Consider the following 7,133-nt stretch of genomic DNA (forward strand, 5'->3'; position numbering starts at 1 on the left):
TTTTACACATTAATTTATATAATTTTTAATATATATTTTTTTATAAAAAATTAAAAAATTAATCTAAATATTTATATTTTTTTTCTTAATTTTTTAATCTAAAAAATCAAAAAAATATACTTATTTATAACACTCTAAACAAACATGAGTTTGTTTGTTGAGTCCTATTTTTCAAGTTGTGTAAAAATACATATACTTATACTTTGGAGATTTAAATTTAATATTATTATTTTTGACGTTTAGATAATTACATTAATTTTTTTGTTATTATAATTATTTAAATAAAAAAATATTAAATTCACATATTCTTTTCTTTTTTTTTCTTTTTTTTTTAAAACTTTACTTTTTCTTTCAATGTGATTTTCTTTATTTTTCTAATAGGAGTTGTTACTTTTTATATAAATAAAAATATTTGTGAAATTAAACTATTAACTATAGGGATGGAAATATAATTTCCAAAACATCAGGGAAGAAATGTAATTAGACTAAATCTCAAGTGTGTCAGTGTAATTTATCTGTATATATATATATATATATTAAATTGAAATAACTAAATAATAAATATATTTTGTTCAAACATTTTTCAAGCATGCAAGGTTCAGTTGAAAATTTGTTAGTTAATTTTTTATGAAAATATGTATAAAAAATAGAGATTGTGATATGATAATTTATAATTTTTTTAAACTATAAATCTAATTTTCCAAATAAAGCCTAAAATAACTTTTGAAATGGTTTAGTTGAGAGTATATTATGTCTATTTTTTTTTATCAAAATTATGTGATTTTGAAATAAATTTATCAAACTCAAATAATTTGAAATTTTCATATTGTTGGCCTCTTTTGTTATTATTTCGCCTAGCATATTTGTCGAGAATAAGTTCTTGTCAAACTCTAAAATTCCCAATCCTCATTGTTTTTGGTATAGATATGACTTATACTTAGGGCAAATGTAACCTATGTGTTACGATTTTGGGTCACGATGAGGAGGGGTTGATAAAGTTTGTAACGTTTGTGATGGTTAATTTTTGTGTGAAAATGGTTGTTGGATGGAAAGAGATCAAGGGTTAAGAGTGGTTGAAAAGCGATAGAGGTAGTGGAAAGGATGGTAATAGTAGTAACCATGGCGAAGGAAGGGTTCGAGATGATAGAGAAGGTTGGCAATAGTAGTGACAATGACGAGAAAAGATTGTTTATAATGGTTGGTCATTGTAATTGTAAAGGAGAATGATAAAATGAAAGAGGAAATGATACATTAGTAAATTCAAGAGGAAAATGGGTAGTATCGTTCTAAATTATAGACATTCAATCTACTTACAATTATTTTTCAAGAAATGTTGCCAGTAGCACCTACTCCTGCTCTATCTCGACCGCCACTAGCAAGAAAGGGAATTAGAGGGTTGTTGGAGGTGAAAAGGCAAAAAAAAAAACTACCAGAAGTGCGAGAGTGTCAAAGAAATGAGATATAGTTGGTATTACAGTGGGATTCAAAGAACAATATATATGAGGAGCAATTTTGATAAGAAAAAATTCAAACAAGTGGGGGTTAAAAAAAAATGAGTTGCACCTTTCTTTCTTTCTTTCTTTTTAAAAAAAAAAAAATTCAAATGTAATTTTTTGGTGTTTCTAACACCAAAATGCAGTTTTATTATTTATTTATTTTTGACACAAATGCCAGAAACTCCAAAAAAAATTCCAAAAGTTCTATACAATATTGACTTGAGTGTGGATTTTATACATCGAGAGTCTTTAAATTCATGTAAGTATTATGTAAAATTTGTAATAAATTTTTTGTTCATTAAGTAATATTTTTTAGGGTGTGTGATCATTTGGAAAGTAGTTTTTTTAATAATTTTTTCTGTTAAAATATAATGTGAAAAATTTTAATTTTAGTTTATAATTTTTTACGAAAAAATATACAATAAGCATAAAAAAATTTGTAAATAATCTTTTTTATTTTTTCAAAGTTGCCAAACAACCCTATTATTAAGAATTTATTTATTATTTTAAGAGTATTCATATTTGAATAAATATCTAATTATCTCTCTAAAAGAGATAAATAAATATTAAAACTCATTATTTTAATCAATAATACTTAAGGGTTGGTTTGGGATGTCCTAAAAAAGTGCACTTTTTAACTTATTGGTGGGTTTGGATTGGGTTTGGGTTGGGTTTGATGTGATGTGTTAGAGAGGTGATGTGATTTAAATAAGATGATGTGACTTAAATGAGATAGTGACTTTTTGACTTATTTAGTACATGCCAAACTAACCCTAAGTCACATCATCTTATTTAAATCACATCACCTCTCTAACACATCACATCAAACCCAACCCAAACCCACCAATAAGTCAAAAAATAAACTTTTTTAGGACATCTCAAACCAACCCTTAAATAAGATAGTGACTTTTTGACTTTTTGACTTATTTAGTATATGCCAAATCAATACTTAGACATGCCAAAATTTGCCATGGGGGCAATCAATAATTTCTCCCCTGCTACTGCCATTGGGTGATTAATGTGGACTGGTAGTGATGAGTTGAGTGGACTGGCGGCAGAGCAATACTGCTATTTTGACGCAAGGCTTCTTCAGTCCAGCTGTGATCCGCCTAATGTTGCGAGTTCAGTATAACGTGGGTGTCTAAGAGCATCCACGTCAAGATCATCAAAATAACAAAAAAAATTAAAATATAGTTAATAAATTATCAAATGCTTCCTTTATCAATTTCAGTAAATTTTTTTTTAAATTAAAATTTTTTTAGATTTGTTACAGTACTTCAATAACTTTGTTGAAGCATTGTTCATTCGTTATATAATTTTTTATTATATTTTTTTTAGAAAAATTGAGCTAAAAATGCCAAAAATTAACCTAACCAATCGACCCCCAGTTGACTGGTCAACTTTTTTTTTTTTTTTTTACATTTTTTAAGAATTGTTTGGCTAGCACCTCATCAATTTAATAAAAAAAGAAAGAATAACAAATATAATAACAAATTAATATTTTAATAAGATTGAGTTAGAATAGAGAATTTGATACTGTGAATACTAAAAAGGTGATTAGTTAAAATAGAAAAAGTGAATTTTGGGTTAAATTAGGCTACGTGTGGGTACTTGCAAAAAAGTTAAAAAGTCGAAAAGTTACTCAAAAAGTTAAAAAGTTAACACTATTCACCAAAAGTCAACAATTACAGCTGCACAACTCCCAATTCAAATTTTTCCCTACAAATCAATTTTTACAATTTTTTATTACACATTTTTTTCATAAAAAGTCAAAAAGTTAACCCAAACATCCATATTTTCAACCTCAATTTTTTAGTTCAAAAAGACAAAAAGTACACTTATTTAGGACACCCCAAACAACCCCTTAGTCTAAAAATTTGAAGAGCTTGATGCAGATGCAGATGCCCTAAGAAGTTGTTATTTTAGTAAGTTGTTTTAGTTTTCAATTATTTTACTAGGTTAAAATTTTTATATTTGAGAAGATGATTGAATTTTTTTGTAATTGGATATAATTTTTATAAAAGAAAAAGTAAAATAATTATAAATTTTATGTGACATTTTATCTTATTAGTTATTTTAATATATTTTGCCTTTTTTTTGTAAATTTTAACTAAAAAATAACCAAAAACCTAAGTTGCCAAACACCCTCAATGAAATTAAGGCTTCGTTTAGTAAGAAAGGTTGGGTTAGGTTTGAGGCTATTTTAGTTACAAAAAGATAAAATAAGTTTTTCAGTCTAGTAAGACAAAATATCACATTTAATCCATAATCATTACATTAACTCTCTCACAAAAAATTAAAAGAAAACTAAAAAATTCTTCATAAACGGGACTTTTTAATCACAGGCTAAAATAGCTAAAAAGCTTTAACAACCCAGATTTTTACTTATTCTGTATAATTTATACTAATATTAATATTCTAAATAAGTGCACTTTTTGACCTTTTATGAAATATGGGTTGGGTTTGAAGTGATGCGGTAAAGAAGTAGTGTGACTTAAATAAGATGATGTGACTTAAATAGGATAGTAACTTTTTGACTTTTTGAATTTTTTTGAATATGTCAAACCTAGCCTTAATCACAGTTAAGAAAATATATAATTTATTATATATTATTATGTGTAATTTTGTAAAATAATATAATTATTAAAAATTTAGAGGTCAAAATAATAATAATAATAACAATAATGGGTGTGGTAACAAAATAATTAATTAATTTTCTGTTGATATATGATAAAGTATAATTTAATTAAGGATTAATTTCTTATATAATTATGTTAGAAATTTGGGTCAAAATATAATTATCTTAAATATTTATTAAGATAAGTTATAATCTGTAGTTATAGGGGGTGTTTGTTTAAGCTTTTCAAATCTAACTTATAACTTTTAGTTTTGAAAAAGTTATTTTTGACTGTTTGGTTAAACTTATTTTAAACAGCTTCTGATTCTAATAGCTTATTTTAACTCAAAAAAACTGATTCTGATAAGCTGCTCACCCCTTGCTTCTGATTATCGGCTTCTGCTGTGGACATGTTAATTTATGGTTATACTCTTAGATTTTTTTGTTTTTTATTTTTTTAAAAATAGAAAAAGACTCAAATGGACTATAAATTATTATTATTATTTTTTATGAGAAATGTAGATAAGTAGTAAATAATAAAAAATAAAAATTAATTGAAAAAACTATTTCACAGCTTATTTAACAAATACTATTCAGTAATTTAAATCTATAATCCAATAATTATACCAAATGTACGGGGAGGAAATAATTCTCCTCGTATAATCCTGTTGACCAAGTCCACGCTCCTCCGTACGACGTCGCTTTGTCACCTGAAAACACAAACGTGAGCTAGCCGGCGGGTGTGTGCCGGAAACCTCTCCGATGCCTAAGTCAGAAAACTTGACAAATAGACAAAGCTCTAAGTTCTCAGAAAGATTGTGTTCAATTACCTCCTCCAAGGTGATGCTTGTGAGCTTTTATAAGTTTCATATGGCACAATCCTAGTAGGACTTGTATTTCTCCATACAGAGTCCTCCTAGGATTCATACTCTTAAGGATAATGCTTATCCTTTCACACCCTCCCCCACTGCTTAAACCAAGTGGGATGGTTTTCTTTATGGCCGAACTTCCATTTGACCGAAGTAAAAATGGCTATGCCGAGCCACAAAGTAGGCCGTACTAACAGTTGTTCGGTTCTTCTTCATGCTACACTATATCTCGGCTCTCTCATACATGAACCGTGGTGTGTTCGGACCGAACCAACGACTCGACCGGTATAACTCTCAAACCGGTTTGCCTCTAAGGCCGGTATAACTTCAAGTTGCTCCCAGACCGAAGTTCATTTACAATCTTCTAACCGACGTAACTCTACCCTTCGTGAGCCGAAGTAATTTCACCTCCTTGGGCCGAAGTAACTTTGTCTTCCCAAGGCCGGAGTAACTTTGCCCTTCTGGGCCGGAATATCTATTGCGGCCTTCTTACTTAGTCCTTCGCTTTCTGGGCCTCAATGCCCAACTCCCAGCTCGGCCCAATTTTTTCCCAAAAATTACCCTCTCAATTGCCCCTTAATTCCATCTGCATAGCATGATTGGGATTACCAGTCCATCAGCCGAGCTGACGTCGTTTTAAGCTATTCCAGCCGAGCTAAAAACCCTCGAATTTTTCAACCGAGCTAATTTTACTCCGGGCCCTGTTTTGTCCGGTCAAAAACGTCTCTTCAATCATAGTGTCTGTAACGCTTCCCATTCTTATGACACGTGGCATGTTTTGATTGGTTAAGGACGGCTGTCACGCCGTCTTCGTGTTTCGTGATTTTGAAACAGTTCCCGCCTTTTCTTTCCGCCTTTTTCTCTCTCTTCTTTCACAAAACAACCTCTCTTTTCCTTGAATCACTTTACCTTCCATTCTTCATTTCCTATCTGTGTTCTTGCTGTGCTCGTGTCTCCATTGCTGCTGCTGTCTCCATCTCTAGCTTCTCTCTTATACGGGTAAACACGCCTATCCTTCTTGTTTTGCCAGTTTTTTCATCTGTTTTTGTTTTGTATGCTTTTTGCAAACATTTTTCTCCATTTGTCTGCTTTGCTTTTGTACTTTTACGAAGAAACCAGTAGAACTCCATGTATGTATGAACTATTATGTAGAAAACCATCCCTAGATCCAAAATCACATAGTAACCGAACTAGGATCCTGTTTGCCCCCACAAGTAGATCTCTGTAGTCAATAACCGAATTAGAACTTAAAAGCTTCAATGGGTTACCAGAGCCTGACTCACTTTAGCCGAAATAAGACCACCACATTTTGAATATAGATAACCAGGAACTTCGGTTGTCAACCGAACTAAGCTTTCGGGGTCAAGCCGTTCTTGGTTCCTAAACCGAACTCAGAAAGCCGCCCCTAGAAGCTTAACCGAAGTAACTTTATTCATTCCACAACTGATTTAGGCCTTGGGACTAGACCAGCTTTCTTAGTTTTTTAGACCGAACTCAGAAAGCTGCCCCTAGACGATAAACCGGTCTAATCTGCTCAAGACCGAGCTAACAAACCTATTGATAAACCGAGGTAGAATCAGCCCACTAAGCCAAAGTAGGATTTGCATATCTTGCTATAATTTGTAGCGCGGTCCAACGATCTGTGCTTAACCCCTTTGTTTTCTACCTTGCAGACTTAGGTTGCCCAGGCATTCCTGCGTGTGCTCAACCGAGCTACCGAGCCTAATTTTTGTACCGAAATAATTTATTCATAAATTATACAACGAATGGGTAAGTATAGATATTTAGTCGAAACCCCTGGTGGCATGGCCGAATTTAGGCAAGATTACCAGATTCCTGATGATGTCCAACTGGTGTTGGCCAAGAAAGATGCTACTCCCTGGGACAATGAAGGCTTCGTCCCTTTTACCCTTCAATCCATAATAGAAACCGGACTACGGTTTCCTGTCCAACCGCTAATCTGCGAGTTTCTTAGACAGACTAGGTTGTGCCCCACCCAACTGTCCACCAATACATATCGTATTATAATGGGAATAGCCGCATTAAACCACCAAACCGGACTAAATCTTGGTCTGGCCGAGATCTTTCATCAATACTCTATTGGCTCAAAGAATGCTGGGTGGGTCTATTACCTTAGAATTCGCCGCCGCC

Source organism: Camellia sinensis, chromosome 4 (genome assembly GCF_055761805.1).
Source record: "Camellia sinensis isolate YWXY chromosome 4, ASM5576180v1, whole genome shotgun sequence".
Lineage (NCBI taxonomy): Eukaryota > Viridiplantae > Streptophyta > Magnoliopsida > Ericales > Theaceae > Camellia > Camellia sinensis.